The sequence below is a fragment of the Athene cunicularia genome, assembly GCF_003259725.1.
Source record: "Athene cunicularia isolate RWA chromosome 6 unlocalized genomic scaffold, athCun1 chr6_part1, whole genome shotgun sequence".
In the NCBI taxonomy this organism is placed as follows: domain Eukaryota; kingdom Metazoa; phylum Chordata; class Aves; order Strigiformes; family Strigidae; genus Athene; species Athene cunicularia.
The window spans coordinates 26,098,813-26,115,551 of NW_020799105.1; the positions used below are offsets into that span (position 1 = coordinate 26,098,813).

Sequence of the window (16,739 nt, forward strand, 5' to 3'; positions counted from 1 at the left end):
GAGAGGCCCCGCGCTGGGCGCACGGCCGCGGCCGGCACAGCCCGGGCTGAAGAACAGGGCCGCTCCCTCAGAGAACGCCTCGCTTTCCCCCTCCGCGCCCGCGCAGGGACCCGTACGCTGCCCAGCCCGCCGGGCCCCGCAGCGCGCTTCCCGCCCCCGGTAACCAGACACGGTGCTTCCTACACCAGGTTACGCGGGGCAGACAGAAAACTGTGCTTGGGCGTAAAAGGGAAGCGTGTCTGATTGCAAAAGCACAAGTGCTGGCCTTGAAACCAGCTGATAGCTCTCGAGGGAGTGGCACAGGGCCTTGAAATAGGTAATCGTTAATTCCTCCTCTCTTTTCACCTTGTAATGCCCCCGGAGCAGGCGGCGGGGCCTCTCCAAAGAGGAAACCGCTTAGTAAAGACTGATGCTGCCATTTGAAAGCAGATACTGATTCACTGCTGGGAATTTATAAAGACACACATAAAATGTTCCTCGGTTTTTAGCCAGAGGATGGGTAAAGGGTTGTTTACTTAATTAGAGGATGCAGGCGTTTTCTCAAGGCTGGAATTGTTTTCACTTGTGCTGCTCTGCAGCAGGCAATCACAAAGCCTGAGTAAAATATATCTCCGGGTAAATTTTCAGTGAGTTAGTACAGTAGCAAGGGGTATTAACTTGGAATCTTCGCAGAAATACAAGGGTGGGATTCCATTAATATGTGCGTTATACTCAGTACAAGGGATTATTGGACAAAGTGGAGTAACAGTTTGGCCCATGAAGATGTTTTCAGGGCCAGTTCTCCAGCTTTTAGTCCATCCTTTGCCACTGTTTCTCCACGCTGCAGCCTTCGGCCCCCTGGGACTGAGGCTCACGCAGCCCCTGGTCTGTCCCTGCTGTGCGGGAGGCAGGGCAGGTCTCCAGGCCCGTCCGGAGCCCCACGCTGTGCGCCCGGGGAGGGGTGCAGAGGCCTGGCCTGGCAGGGGCACAGCTGGGCACAGCTGGGGGGCTGTGGGCTGCCTCGCAGGCAGGCAGGCAGCAGGGAAAAGTGCCCTGCGTGCAGCCCCCTCGGAGCCTTCCCGAGCATGCCGGTGCCTAAATGATCGTCTGTTATGCCTGAGCACTGGAAATATGCTGAGAAATTTCTGTTTAATTTGCATGATTAAAAATTAATTTTGTTCCCCTAAGGAAGTTAGGGGGAAATTGTCCTTGGCAGAACAAAGTTTTGAATTGAATAACTGTTCAAGAAGCGAGTTCCTTATGTTTATGCGTTTTTTTATTGTGTCTTCCTGTGCTAGGCCTGATGGACGTGCACAGACACGGCTCCGAAAGCTGGCGGCTGCCCGGGGTTCGGTGCTCATCCTGCGGCTCTCTGCTGCTCTCTGCTGCCCGGCAGCCTCGCTCCATCACGGAAACCCCTCGCCACAGAGGAGAAGAGCGAGTTCCTCGGTCAGGGAGTGTGTGCCTTCTTCACGAGAGCACTACCCTGGCGCCTCAGGGGCTGCAGTGTGTGAGGAACAGGAAGCTCAGCGCGTTGTTGACACGAGTATGGCTCAGGAGGGAGGAGGGGTCACCAAAGCAATGCCATCCCGCTGGCACAATCACCTTTTCAGTCTTCTCCCATCAATAGAGAAATCTGGGAGGAGATTGTCAGCCACTGGATATCCCCCAGTCAAGAGCCCTGCAGAGAGCTTTCCCCTGCCCCAGGAACCAGCAGTGACTCCACCAGGCTCATCCCAGGCAGAAACACGCTCTGACAGTGTCTTCTACTAGCAGGGAGACCCCTGACAAGTGTTTTGTCTTCTGGTGCTGCACAAACCCTGCGTGTATCCTGTGCGAAGCAACGTGTTGCCTATTTCAGCAGCACAAACATCACGTTGTCTCTGAACGGGCTTGTTCCGTCACTGGTTTCTGGCAGCAGCAGGCTCTTCTCTAGGAGGAACGTGGGAGAACGTAGAGCTCTGCTAGGGTTTCCCCGTGAAGTTGCTCCCCAGGTGTTCTCCTGGGAAGAAAAGAGCTGAGCCCACCTTTCCCCTTCTGCAGGATGCCCTTAATTGGGGAGGTAAGAAAGACAAGGCAGTGTAGGTCCTTAGGCTGATGTTTCCCCGGGGTGGTGGAAGTACCCAGCTGGTGTCCAGTGTCCTGAAACTGCCTCCAGGTCCCCAGATCCTCCAGCTGCCCCGCTGTGAGAGGGAACTCGGAGCAGTGCTCTACCTGCTACTGCCAGCGTGCAGGGATTTGTTCAGGCATTTCCAGCAATATTCTGGAAGGAGAACGTGCGGCCTGTGGGCCAGCTCTTCTAGAGTGGGAACTTTGTTCATTTGTAATAAAACAATGCTTAATATTTTTGCGGATACTTGGCAGGACTCCCTGGTCCCCCACGTTGCTGCGGGGAGCCCGGAGCGCGGCCTGCCCGCCTGGGTGCTGGATTTCAGAATAAAAACACTTTCTCTACCTTAAAAGGAGGGGAAATGGATTTATTTTTTTTTAAACAAAGGAACAACATTGTTACAATGTCGCAAACTTATTTCCCAACAAGGAAACACTAGGGAAAGTGCACTGTGTTTAACCTTTGAATGCACATTTATGATTTTACAGTATCTGTTACCCTAAACATCACAGACAGGGGCTTAAATTAAATTAATTACACGAAGGGAAAAAATGTCATAAATTGCTGAGAGAAGTATCATTTGGGTAGTAAAGACCGAAGTGTTTAAATTTTCAGGATTTTTTTCTGTCAATGCTTTTCTGACTTTGAAAAAGCATTAATTTTGCAAACCACAGGTCAGAGTCTGCTCTGACTTTGGTCATCTACAATTAATGGGGAAAAATTTGCTGCTGTAGGTGTCATTGCAGGTGCAGCAGGTATAATTACATGGGTAGTTTTAATAACCAGCCGTAGGTAAGCACCTCAGCTGTGGTGTCTCTCCTCAAGAGCTGGCAGAACCTCTGCAGAGACCCTGCCAGGGCCCTGGGCGTGCGGCCAGACCCCGGGGGAAGCCCAGTCCTGGGCCCTTGCTCCCCTTGGGAGCGGTGCTGAGGCTTTGTGCCCGCTCCCAGCCTTGCCCTGGGAGTACCTGGACCTTCTGCCCTGGTTTCTGGACGAGCCTTTGCCTGAGGATCGCTGCAGGGTCGGAGGGGCACTTTGCTCCCTGTCACCACTCTGCCCCGCCTGGCGTGGGGGGAGAGAAGAGGCAGGAGAGACTGGTCATCTGGTCAAGGGAGACGTCAACAAGGCCAGAAAAGCTTCAGACCTCAATGAAAAGAAGTGATGTCCCCTTTCTTCCATGCTAGCCCTCAAAAGGAAGATGAGACCAATTAGAAATCCTTGGAAGGCGGGCAGCCGGAGGCAGAGGCTCCGCCAGGTGGCCTTTGCAAAGAGCTTTGTGCTGCTGCCACCCAGCACCGCAGAAGGTACCTCCGATACTCTCTTCCCCTTCATCCTGTTTCCTGGGGACCGATCCTCTGGGAAGTGGATTTACCACAAGCCTTTTCTGCATAAGGCAGGTATAAACCAGGGTCGAGTTAATCTCCTCCTGTACTAGTAGGTATCACAGTACAGCTGTGACAGCTGACCTCTGAGTTCTTTCAATAGTATGCATTATTAAATACATTTATTTGCGTATAAATCCTTATGGTAAAAGATTTGTGGTTATTGCCAGAAAAGCACTCTGCTGTGATTGCAGAAAACTATAAATTGTGTTGGGTGAAATCTTTAAAAGCTTATCAATTTATTAAGCTGCGAACTTCTTTCAGGTGGGAACTCGCTTTAATTTTGTTTACTTGCATGTCAGCAGAGCAGTCATATACTGGTTAGCTCCTTTTAAATGGGAGACGGTGCCCCACGCCCTCCATGGACTGAAGAAGGTGACATTTTAGGTTGTTATGAAGTCACGCTTGCGGGTCAGCCAACTTCAGCACCTGCTTTTGTACTGATGTGGCAGCTTGCAACAGTTGTGAGGAACAATTATTTTAGGCATTACACAAAAACTTTTCGTAATCCCAAACCAATTGTAAACTTAAATTAGTTTAAAAAAGGGTAACATTGATTGATGTTTCTTTGGTTTCTTGTTGATATACATCAAAGTTACCTGTGCCAACTTTGTCATGGGTAGAGTGGGAGACTGGTGTAACTGGAGGGCAGTCTCAGGACTGCTCTGGGACAACGTGCCACATCACTTCAGGTGCTGGCACCGCGGGAGATGTGAAGCCCGCTGCTTGCCACGTGCCTCCTAGTCCTCTCCAGCAGCATGCTCCTGCCCTCTTGCTCACCTGAGCACAGCACAGCTCCTCAGAAGCGGCTGAAATCTGAGAACGACCTGCTTCCCTCTGCTTTCTTCACTGCCAGCAGTGGCTTAGTTATTAACCCTCCTGGCTGCCTCTGAAATCAGACCAGCACATCGATTTTTATGGGTGCATTTCTTGGAAAGGTGTTCATCATTAACTACCAAATGGTTCTCGGATGCTCATTTCTGAGTTGTTCATGCTTAACCCAGCTGCTGACACAAAGAGACCTAATAGATGCACCAAGTCCATTGGTCTGACTTCATTATATCTGAGACTTAAAAACCAAAACAATCTTGAGACAGTGAATTTAATGATCTGACTGACTATACAGTCGGAAGGAAGAAAGGAATTAGGGGTTAGGTCTGCGCATGATAATCATACCAGTTTAAGCAAATGTGTTTCTAAGTGACTTAAATGGGGACAGTCTTACGTTGATGACCTTAAATTGGCTTATATTAGCTTAGAAGTGGGTAGGATTGATCAGACTGTTGGGTGCAAGCGCCGGGGTTGGCTGTCCTCACAGAGTCAGACAGGAGGACAGTAATGAAGGAAGCAGAGAGGAGTAGAATGATGTGTCCCCAGTCCATCAGGATTTGGGAGAAACTAACTGAACACAGGAGTTTCCTTTTGTATCATTTTTAATACTAAGTTTAAAAGGTGGTTGCACTACAGGGGTGGAAGACAGAGGAAATAGATGCTCTTGCAGGTGAAATAAACCCAGCACTTGGGTGCAGAAGAGCCCGAGTCTTTTATTTGGGCCACTCTTGTTACTCTTCGTGAGGTTTCATTTCTTCAGGTTTAATTTATGAGGATGCCTCACCATTTCTTGCATATGCTTGTCTCTTTCCTGTGTGTTATTTCTTTTTTACAGCCATTTCTGATGGCCCGGTGACAAAAATCTGATCATTAGTATCATTCATTCCTTACAGAATCATCAGCTGGTTTTGCAGCCTGCAGGAAACAGGACTCGTTGACTGTAAGTAGGACTTAATCTATGTTACATATTCAGGTGTAATATGTAACTGTGTGCTCAGATAGCTGCAAAAGACAGAAACCAGAATGTTTAAAACAAAAACCAGACCTCTGTGCGTTTGCTTTTCAACCTCTAAAATGGAAGAAATTCTGACCGCTTCTAGAGTGGATCAGAAAAGTGAATTCTGATTTACTTGCTAACTTCAGGTTTTTAAAGCTCACCAGTGGTTTTGTTCTGCGTGGTACAGCACTGTGCAGTGGAGTGCTTTGGCCAAGCCTGCAGGGGATACAGCTCGGTAGATGGAAATTGCCAGAAGAATGCTTTTTCCCTGGCACTTGCCAGCTGAAAAACAAAACCCAATTCTTTGAGTGATGTAAACTAATGACGGCCTCTTGCTTTATACCGCTTACAACACTGCTTTCAATGTTTGACTTACAAACTCCCACAAAATGTTGCAATTCAACGCTAAAAATAGAAAACAGTTTTATTTATCCAGCGGCTCAAAAGCCATTGTTTGCACAGCTCTCGCCAGAGCCACAGCCAACCCTTGGGAGGGGGTTCCCGGCTTAAACTGGGGAACTGGCTGGAAGATGGGTGATTCGTGGCCTTCTTGAGGTGGAGTGGGCTGAGTTGCAGCAAGATGACCTAATTTTATTTAAAAAGTGTTTGTGTGATAAAGGATCAGGGAAGGGTTCTGAGTTTTGCCAAGGCTGAAGGCAGAGCTTTCTGGCGTTGGTGGTGCTCCTCTGCCTGGGTCTGACACCACGTGCAAGTAACTCCATGTTTGCAGGCTGAGGGGCTGATCCTGCCATTCCCTTGCGACGGGCGTTGTGTTCCCGCAGAGACAAACTAGCTTCAGCGGGATGCCAAAGAGGCAGAGAGTTGCAGGGAAGCAGCCAGGACTGGGGCTTTGGGATAAAACACCCCTGTAAATGAGGGGCCCGTGTCTGTGAGGAACACTGCTGTTTCCCACCATGCAGCACAGTATGGATGGATAGAAAAATAGAAAATTTGGAGTCTGTAAGAGCAAAAAAATGAAGATATTATGTTCTTGAAGCTTCCTATCATGAGAAACGTCATATTTTTGTCTTTTTAGGTGTTTCAATGTAGTAAATAGGAATTTTGTTCTAATGGATTTCTCAAAGTGCCCCTGCATGTACCCTTGTCAACAGATAATTAAAGTGCAGGGCAGGGGGAGAGGGCGTGAGAAGTACAGTGGTGGTTAACCACAAGCACAGGAACAAGTTTCTAGGAATCTGGTTAAGAGTCGCACACATTTCTTGGCTTTGCTCTCTGGTGCTGCACAGAGTCGGGGACTTTGGACTCAGGGAAAACCAGGTTTTTAAATGGAAGGTTCCAGATATTTAGGTATTGTTTAAGGGGGAAAAAAACCCCACACCCTGCTTTCTAAAAATCCTTCAGGGTGGGTTTCTGCTTTCCAGTCCTGTGCTTAGATCACTGTCATGTCTGTCAGCAGTTCACTGACATTCACTGGGAAAGGTTCCCAACCTTCTCTGTCAGGAAAATATGAAAAACAAATAAATAGGCCCCATACCCTCTTTATTTCTAGATAATTTTGCAGTGTTGGGATAAGTATGTTGTAGCCAAATACTTTTATTTTCTTTGTATTTGTTATTCAACAAATGATCTGTATTCTGGTGTAAAGGAGAATTTTTGGTGTGCTGAGTATGAGTATTGAAAATGAATACTTTTTCAGTTATGAAAAGCAGCAAGAGACAGCAGTCTAGGGGGTAATGACATGCTTTTCATTCTCAAATGATACCTTACAGGAGTTTGCAAAGACACCCGCCTTTTTTCCACCGCATTACCATTTCCATGTACTTTCTGAGCTTGGGGCTGCTCAGCAAGACGGTGCTGTAAGAGGTGCCTGGCCCTCCCCTTACACATGTAAGGATTTCCATATCCCTGGGTTCCATCTCCCTTGCTAGGAACAAGTGCAGAGGCTGCTGTTTTTAAATCCGAATATCCCTCCCGCCTCTCTGCCTCTTTCAGTAACTTCGCCCCTGCTTCAGGAGGCGTTCAGTCCAGCCTCGGATGTGCTGGGTGCAGGGTTTTGGCTTAATAATGAAGCTGAAAATGCCAGTCCTTGGGGCAGCACGCAGGTAGGAGGGGAGCTCGGTCTGCGTTGGAGGGCAGCTGGTTTTATACCGGCATGCTTGACTTAGATTTCTGGCAGGGAGGGCTTTCAGTTTTCAGGGAGCTGGTGTGATGACGTGCCTGCTCTCAGCTGCAAGCTGCAGTGACACTGCAATGGCTGAGGGGCGGCTGCTGGATCTTGGCTGTGAGCTCATTCTCCCCGGAGGGAGCAGGATTTACAGTGCATCACCCAGCAACTGCAGCCGGCTCCTGAAATTCATCTTTAGCTTCTCCTCAGTTAGGCTGCTCTGATTCTTCACTTTGGGGGTGTGTACATGGTGAGCAGATTTTACTATATGGTTGATTTTTTTTATTTTTTTTTTTCCCTTTTTCTTCTCTGTCCTCTAAATGCTTCCCTGGACCGACTGATGAATCATTTCTCATCTGATTCCGCTTTTCAGAGGATAGAGATGGAAAACAGAATCTTATGCAGCAGGGGTGGATTATTTTTTTTAGCCTTTTGCAGTGTGAATCGTAAAAATCCTTTTAAATCTGTCTGCTAGGAACAGCCTACAGGTTTTAAAATTAAGTGCACTGCATACGAGGAATGGTACTACCCTCAGGTAAAGCAGACAAGCAGTGTGCATCATGATGGAGCATGCCTGTGAGGTTAGTTCCTGTATGTCTGTGTGCATTTATATAAATATGTGCATAATGTCTGCTATATATATACCTCTCTATGTTACACTTGAATCAGCTACTGCCTAAAGGCTTTGTATAATCCATTTTCAAATGTCCTGTTTTGCATTCTGTGTTTGAGATTTTCTTTTCCCCCTTAATGCCTAGTTTCTCTTTGGTGTGGGGAATAAACAGAGCCCTGATTTGCAGCAGCGCTGCCTTAGGATGCCAGCAAGCCCAGGGCAGAGCCTGGCTCTGCCTGTCATTGGTTCAGCGGGCTGCACCTTCCTGCTCCATTTCTTCGTCAGGGTCTCCATAGAGTCTCCGTCACACGGGATTGAGTTGAAATGTCAAGGCCTGTAATTGTTGATAAATCTCCTCTGTGGCTGTAATTGTGGTGTTTCAGGGTAATATAAGTTAGGATGAATTACCGTAACAAGGTAATCTGGTTTCTGTGCTCACTAACTGATTTAGACGTCGCCTGTTTTCTGAACGCCAATGCAAATACTGTGTATCTGGAGAACTGCTTCCTATGCTGTGCTGTTTAACCTGTTAGATTTAAAAAAGAAAGTTTTCTTTTTTCCAGCTGCTTGCTGCCTTGGTGGTTTTAAATGTCATTTATCTCATCAGGATTTCTTTCCCTTTCGGTTACTGTGCCTGCGCTTCTACTGACACTGTTTCAAATGCAGACAGAAATTAGAAAACAAATACACTGGAGTCAGAGGGACTTTTGTCTGTTATATCTCACATCATGATACTCCCAGAGAAATGTGTATAGGATAAAACAGTAATTTTCTGGCAGGAGCCACTCACTGCTGTCAGTCCCGGCTCTCAGCTGACATGCAGCACCCTTAACCTACCACCCATTCTACACTTTTGCTCTCCTCTATATGTTTACATGCATGGTAGGTGCTTAAAGTACGCTCAGAAATGGGAAGTTTGGTGTCAGGTCTGTCTCAATGCTTCACTTTTGCAGCGGACTTTCTGTCTGTTCTGCACTGGCTCTTTCTGGCTAGTAACTGTCCGCTCTTCAGCTGGAAATACCAAGCTGGTAGAAAGTTTAGGTTTTGCAGTGGTGAATTAAAAGGCAAATGACACTGGTTTGGGATACAGGAGCACCTTGACTAGAGGAAGTTACATTTGTCACTATGGCCCTGATGGAAAAAACAGCCCCTCATTTTAAGCTGATTTAAGAATGTGCTTAAGGCCCACTGGTTGTCTTGAAAAATACTAGTCTTAAATGTATTTGGGGAACTGTGTGCCTATAAATCTTTCCCTTATTATATGTTCTGAAAGTGACACTTGTCAACACCTCCTACTTGGTGAAGTTTCAGTAAGTTTCCAAGTGCACTGTCAATTTATATGAAGAATAAAACCTTGCTTCACTTTTCTTCCCCAAAAATTCATCTCTAAAATATTACCTTTTTTTGCAGATGGCTCAAATTCAAAACAGTGTCAGCAAATGAATGTTAACAAATGAAGGCCTTTAAATAATGATCTTTTTTAACACCTTCCTTTAAAACATCTGTCTTCTAAGTTTATCACCTTCTGCAGTGCAGCTCTTCATGTATAATCAGCAGCAGAGGTTCAGCTTAAATGGGGAAAAAAAAAAAAGTTCTAAAAATTTTACACAAAAGAATTGACTTGCATGTAGGATTTGAACACAAAGTTATCCCAACCAGCTATTGAGGGTTTGAGATTCTAAAAGGACTGAGTAATTTTAAGACAGATAACAGTGTTTGTACTAATATTTGTTATTGTAAAAACAGCCAAATATTTGCCAATACGTTGGACTTCCAAATTAAATCATTCCTATCTTTATTTGACCACAACTGGCTAGTACCATCTGTCTGCATGCAGAGGAAAAGGGAGCTTACTTGACCCCAGAGCATCAAGAGTTGGCCCTCATTGGAGGCAGAATACTAAGCAATTTGTCCCGGTTGTCTAACCTAGAAGGGTAACGCCCCGATTTTCCTTTGGCACTTACAGCCAAGTAAGTAGTCAAATAGATCTAAAACTCCAAAAGAGTTCAGGAATTTAATGTAGTTTTTTAGAACTTACTTTAATGGAGAATTACATCCTTGTAGATTTAAAAAAAAAAAACAACCTCTTCAGTTCTATGCAAATCCACAAACCATTATTTCCATTGATTGGGGATTTGTTATTCACTGATGGTGCAGACTCAAGATGAAGGTTCAATCACTTTGATCTGTGTAGCTTCCTATACCCTCCAGCGTGACCCTGCCTTTTGTATTCCATAAAGGCTGAGGCAGTGTCTGAGGAGAAATCCTTCAGAAAGGCTTGAGAAAATGTCTGGAGGACGAATTTGTTTCTTCAGACAGCACACAGGCAGCAGGGTGTGGAGGGTTGGCTTTCCTTAAGCCCCACAGACAGCCCGTTGCGCTGCTTTTTTGAGCTATTCCACCCGTGTCACAGTCATTTGACCTTGACAAGGTTATGTTCAGACAGGGACATTATTTTTCACGGAGTTCAGGTGACGACTCAGTGTAAGATGCAGAATGTGCATTTTCTGTCCTTTGAACTAACATTTCTGTGTTCTCGCTTTCTCCGGCTGCTGGCTCCAGGCTCAGGTGCTGTGAGGCCTGGCAGCAAGGTGGGGCTGGCTGCAGCCCTGGGTTTCGAAGGAGGGTGATGCCCTGGAGATTAACTGGGATGAGATGTCCCAGGACTGACTGGTCTGGAAAGCTGCTGCCCAAACGATACTGCACGAGGCTGATTTTGACATAGTTCACAGCCAGAATTTGTTCCACTGGAAGTAGGTTGGTATTGATTGTGGAGCAAACTGTCAGCTGTGCAAGACTGCTGTGGTGTGGTGTGCTGTTCCATCCGCTGATTCCTCTACTTCAACCCTGTCAAAATCAGTGTAGATGTAATTGATTCAACTTGGGCTTTTAATACCAAACAGGCTTCTCATCTTTTTGCTGACTGCTGTGTTTTGTCTTGCCTGACCCTTAGTTGCGTAACCGATGTGTCCCCTGGCACACGCTGTAGGTGAAGGGCAGTGCTGATGAACTCCAGATGGCACATACCATACTTCACCGGGATGTAAATCTGAAACAAACTCCGTATTAATGTGTTTAATTAAAAAGAAATTGCACACCGAAGGCCTGATTCTGATGCCACTGTGTCAGTGTCAGAAATCTAACTGACTTCAGGGACTCAGCCTGTGCCCAGAGGGAGAACTAAATATCTGAAGTGTCTGAAGATTTACTGATGTGCACTAACAGAATTCTGGTAGCACTCTGATATTCCCATGGCCCTCCTGAAAACCTCTTGCTACATTTAACATTTTAACTAATTATATACTGAAATAATGATTTGATTAATTCGATGTTGGGTCACTTTTCTAGCTGACTCCATAACAAATGAATTCTGGCCATGGTTTATAATAACAACATGTCTAGTTTGGACGAGGACAGTGCTTTGAGAGCTGCTCGCTGGATGACACCCACTGTGGTTTGCAAGATGGTGTGCTCTCAGCACCCACAGTCTGGATTCCTCTCGGATAAAACTAAATCAGAAGGTGTTTAGAGACCAGTAACTGGTGCTCACACCACGGGATAACACTACATTTTGAATTTCCATCAGAATGTTCTATAGGGTTGGCTTTTTATAGATACAGGGTTCATTCTCATCTGTGATATTTTCTTACTCTATCTGAAGAGGGATATCAGCAAAGAAAGTTAATGAGAAACTTGAAGGCGTAGTAGATATCTAATATAACCATCCAAAGCACAGATTTTTCTTTACCTCAAAGGCTAAATTTCAGATTTTCGCATAAATAGGAAAAAACATTCCCTAAATATAGTTGATATGGTCATGTTTGTATGCTGAAGCAGACAGGAATTTACAGCACAGCCTTTGTCACTGGAGACTTGCAGTGATTTGTGTACCACAGTGGGATAGCTGAATTCTGCCCTGGCTCAAAGACAGGAGCTAGCGAGTACAAGTATTTGGTCCGTAGCAGTAAATATCCAAAGGGATTTATGAAGCGCTTGTTGGCATTTTTATCTTTGCATACTTCGCTCATGTTGTTAGCAAAATAAAATGATTAATCACGACACATTATTTCATTATTGTCCAACACCGTGATTCCTTCCTGCACGTTAGGTAGGGCCAGGTTATCCTGACAGTATTCCCTGGGAAACGTTGGATAGGAAGGCCGGCCATGTGTATGGTTCAGGTCAGCAAAAGATGGTTGGAGTACACGTCTAAGGGAGAGCGGGCAGAACGCGGGGACGTGGCTGGGAACAGGCAGGTGCCGGGAGCACAGCGACCGCGCTGGTGGCTCAACTCTTCCCCCCTGGAGGCTCTCCCTGTCTGGAACACGGGGGTAACATGGGGAGCACGCTGGAGCTGCCTGGCAGGAAACCTTCCAGGAGAGTGCGTCAGGGCTCGCTGCTTGGGGGACGGTCCCTGGAAGTTTCAACGCCTCTACTTTGCATTCAAAGCAAAGGCAGAGGAAGCTGCAGGCAAAGGAAGCATTTGCATGAAGTTAGTAAAGTCAAAATGCAAAGGGTTGTAAAGGAAAAAGTATTAGCTTGATCTGTAGTAATAACAAGTAAATGGAAAATACACTGACGTAACGATCAGCATAGATAATGCTGCAGTTATTCAAAGACTTTTGCCTCCAATCAAAGCGGTTTGGGGGTTTCTAGTGTTTTGAACAGCTACCTTTAGAGGTGGATCACAACTTTTTACTCTATAAGCTCTATTTTACCACTTGTCCTTGACAGAATCATTATGGATATTGGTTTTGTAAGTAAACATCTGATATTTCCACACAGACGTTGGCGCGCAAGGGCCGTCGCTCGGAGCGCTGCCGGGGGCCGTGGCAGACTTCCCTTCCACCACGGGGTGCCTGCAGCTTCTGGGCCCGGTGGGGTGTCACGCCAGGGTCAATGATTTATTATTTATGTTGCTTGTGGAAGGGTTCATTACACAGTTTGACACTTTCACCTTTTACTTGTGGCTTCTGTTTTCTCAGGATTTTAGGCCAGGCACTGTCAGGTGCTGTTCGGTTTGCCCGTTGGCTGTGAAGGGCGCAGGGAGGGGCTGGCTCCTGACACTGTTTCTCTGCTTTTCACCTCCCAGCTCATTTTTTTTCAGATCCATAATATAGACTGTAAATTCATTTGGCATTCGTTGCTGAACAGCTCAAATAACCATGGATTGGGCATTGAGAATGACTAGTTCACTTTAAAAAAGTATAGTAAAGGCTGATTTTTATCTCCTGAGATCACAGATAGCAACACTTGGTGGCACGGTTGGAGAAAAAGCACAAAAAGCTTTTGAAACAAAAGGAAGTGTTTTGGTTTAGTTTTCTCTACTTTTCCCAAGCTTTCCTGAACAGGTGGATGGTTCCTGGATTTGCACATGCAGAAATTCCCATTCCATGTATTGCTGATACCAGTTTATGCAATTTATAGGAGCGAAACTATCACTGCGGAAGCCTTGGACTTTGCTGGAAGGAAAACCTCATTATGTTTTACTTCCCTTAGGATACGCTCAGGCTTCGCAGGAGTTAAAAAGCTGGCTGTCTGCTCACAGGTGCCCCTCATTACACTGTCAATTAGCCCAGCAGGCTGAGCAGCACTGACCTGGTTTTAGGCAGAGCCCTGCAGGGGTGGCTGAGGGAGTTCTGCCAGGTAGTTCTTCCGAAATAGAGGTAATTTTGTTGTTTTCCTTGTTTGGTTTTTTTTTTTTTTTTTCTTCTGCTCCTACTAAAATATTTGTGTGTCATTAGGGCTGGCTTTCGGTTTTGGCCTGAGAAGGTTTTATAATCAAAAACACAGTGGAGAAGCAAGCAACCCAGAAAATGGGATCTGTGGCAGGTTTGAAGAGGGCTGGAAAAGTGAGGGATGCTGTGCAGTGTGAGGCTTGGTAGAGGACTTGGGAAAATTTAGGAAAAAGCTCTTAGCATGAAACTCTTTTCCTCCTTCTTTACTTGCGTTCCCTTTCCTAGATAAGAAGTTCAGCATTTTCTGTGTGTACAGAGTTCAGGTGGAAGAAAAAGATGTAAGAAATTTCTCCCATCGGCTAAAGCTGGAGTCTGGAGAGCTGAGATACTCAACAGGAGCAGACTTATGCCGGCAGTGCGTGCTTTTGAAAGCTCTGAAATGGCTCTCAAGGAGCAAGATGTTTATTTGTTGGCATTGGTCTGTTGATTGGTATTGGCAAGGGGCTGGCCATCAGGAACGGGGCCGGTTTGGCTGTCCATCTCAGTGTAGTAACTGCTTTCCATCCCCCTGCTGCTCTCAGAAATGTTTGGATGTATTTTCCTGGAAGAGCAGTAACAGTTATGTGAGGGGGGAAAAAGTTGCTGATTAACTCAGTGTTATGAATAAACATGTGAAACTAAAGAAAAATAGGTACTTCTGCTAAAAATATCGTTACTGTAATTTAAAAATAAGTTGCTCAACTGCATTTGACACTGAAGAAATTTATACAGGCATGAATATTTTTCTTCTGCTCATACTTCTATGTCAATCAACAAACAGTGGTATCAAGTAGTGTTAGTCAGCTCAGGAGGAGATGTACCTCCTGGGAAGGGATGTCTACATAGGCATAGATGTACATGTAGATCTCAAATCACCAGTGAAAGAGAGGGAGCAAAAGAGGCAAGGATTTGTTAAAATAACAGATGCCTCTTTGAAACGGTTTGAAGGTATTACTGTATCCCAGCACTAAATGAAACCAGGTAATTCAGTTACTAATAAAAACTGTCCTAGAAGTTGGGAAATACACGGCTCCTGCCTCCAGCCAACCCTCAGGCTTAACGCCTCATCTTTGCATTCCCTTGGCATCCCTTAGCTCTTTAGTACTTCTTGGAATATCGCTGTTTCTAGGAACTGTGTGGTAGCTCTGGGTGTGATTTAAGAGCACTGGAAGTATCTTCTGTCCGTTTATCCTCGTGTTAACCCCCGCGCTGCCGTGCCGGTCTCCGTACCCTCAGCTCCAGGCACATCATGTAACAGACACCCGGTTCCAGAGGTGGGGCAGGCGTTCTCAGTTGGGCTTTCTTGAGTGACTGGGGTTGTGTGAGCGAAGGCTGATGTGGCCACCTCTGCCTGTGCCCAGCGGGTCACTCCAGCCTCCCCAGTGCTGGGCTGTGCCTGTTTCAGCGCCGCCATGAACTCACAGTGCTTCAGCAACAGCCTCTGGGCTCCCGTTCATCACCTCGTGCTGGTCATGGCTTGTAGCAGGAAGCCTGTGGCTGAGCGTGTGCCTGTGCTGCTGGTTTAACACGGTTATCCCTGGATAAAATCAGCCCGTTCTGACAGTTTTACTGTCCAGGCTTGCCTTGGCACTGTGGCCAGCCAGCCAATGCTTCTCTTCAGCTGCGTGGGCTGAGCATGGAACTAATTAATTAAAGAGTTAATTTTGAACCAAGCAACTGGATATTTGAAATTGTGGCTCAGAACCCATTTCTAGGTGCCTAAACAAATGTAGCAGCAACCTCAAGGTGTAATTCCCTGGGAAGAGTTTGCCCTCTGAGCTTTTTCTAAAAGTAATCTTTAGTGCATGGATAATGTGCCAAGGTCTTTAGTACTGGGTATGACCTGCATGTTTTAGGTCGCTGTGATCAATTTATTAAGTAATGTCATACCAAACCCCAATTACTTTAATATATATTTATATATGTATGCATACACACAGAGATATGTATGAGGTGCTCTTTATAAAAAGGGAAGTCAAACTATACAAAAGAGAAACTTAATTTTTTTCTCAAAGATTTTTTTCCCCACTAAACATCTGAAACGCTCTACCTTGTTAAGAGCAATAATGACTGTTTTGCCCGAAGGACCCAGTACCCATCAGTTACCTTCACTGGTGCAAACGGTGACATTTCCTCGCATGGAAAGTAGGCAGCAGACCCCTTTCCCCTGGTGAGCCCTCTGGGAGCAATAGATGATCGCGTGCAGAACCTTGGATGCTATTTTAGAAAAAGGCAACTTTTGCTTACCAGTGACTTTTCATAAAACTTAGTTTTGGTTCACTAGTTCACGGTTGTGATTATGAACATCATTTCATGCATGCTTATTTCATATTTATGTGAATCATCTATTTAAAGTAACATAAGTGCGAGCTTAGCTCCCTCAAGTTTCCTTGGAGTTTTAGATTCCAAGCGCTAGTTTGACTCACTTTGAGTCAAAATTTTGAGACATTATTTCATGTTATTTCCAGCCAATATCAGTTTTATTACCTCTAAATTTAGGCCATTAGTCGTGCCGGTGGGATTAGTAGCAGTTATTTGTTACGGAAATTATTTCATTACTGTTGTGTTTTCATACGGAAGTTCAAGCTGGTTTCTGGATTTGGATTGTGTCCTGCCTACTGCCTGTCTATAAGCTCTGTATTAGACATCAGGAATATGAAGGAAATGAAAACCTGACTGGCCCCAACGTGCCCCCGGAGATTGGAATATTGCTTCATTTCTTCTACAACCCATAACAGTTTTAGGGCACTGTTTTCCAAAAGTGCCTTTGTGCAGTAAGTCATAAACACGTGATGTTAGGCTGCTTTCCAGAAATGTGTGCCTGTCTTAAATGCTGTCCCTTTCATGAGGAGAGGACTAGAAAGGCGCTTAGCGAGGCAGAGCTCTATGTAAAACACCGCTCTTAGCATGCTTACAGTGCCTCCCCATAAAGTTTAACTTGGATTCTGAAATCTTTGTAATATTCTCTTCAGGATAAGGGGGGGG

At 45.7% G+C, this 16,739-nt stretch overlaps 1 protein-coding gene across 24 annotated transcripts in view; it reads left to right on the forward strand.

Moving 5' to 3' along the window:
• Positions 1-6: 6 nt before the first annotated feature.
• Positions 7-16,739, forward strand: part of JAKMIP3 (Janus kinase and microtubule interacting protein 3) — an 83,898-nt gene continuing 67,165 nt past the window's right edge. For 15 of the 24 annotated variants that reach the window (XM_026851669.1, XM_026851682.1, XM_026851686.1 and 12 more), the window contains exon 1: positions 7,460-7,674. The gene's annotated coding sequence lies outside the window, so the exon portion shown is untranslated. Of the gene's footprint in view, positions 317-1,277; positions 2,042-5,195; positions 5,243-7,324; positions 7,363-7,458; positions 7,675-7,899; positions 8,006-16,739 lie in introns of those variants that run through there. The other 9 variants (XM_026851687.1, XM_026851690.1, XM_026851688.1 and 6 more) reach the window with 5 other exon arrangements.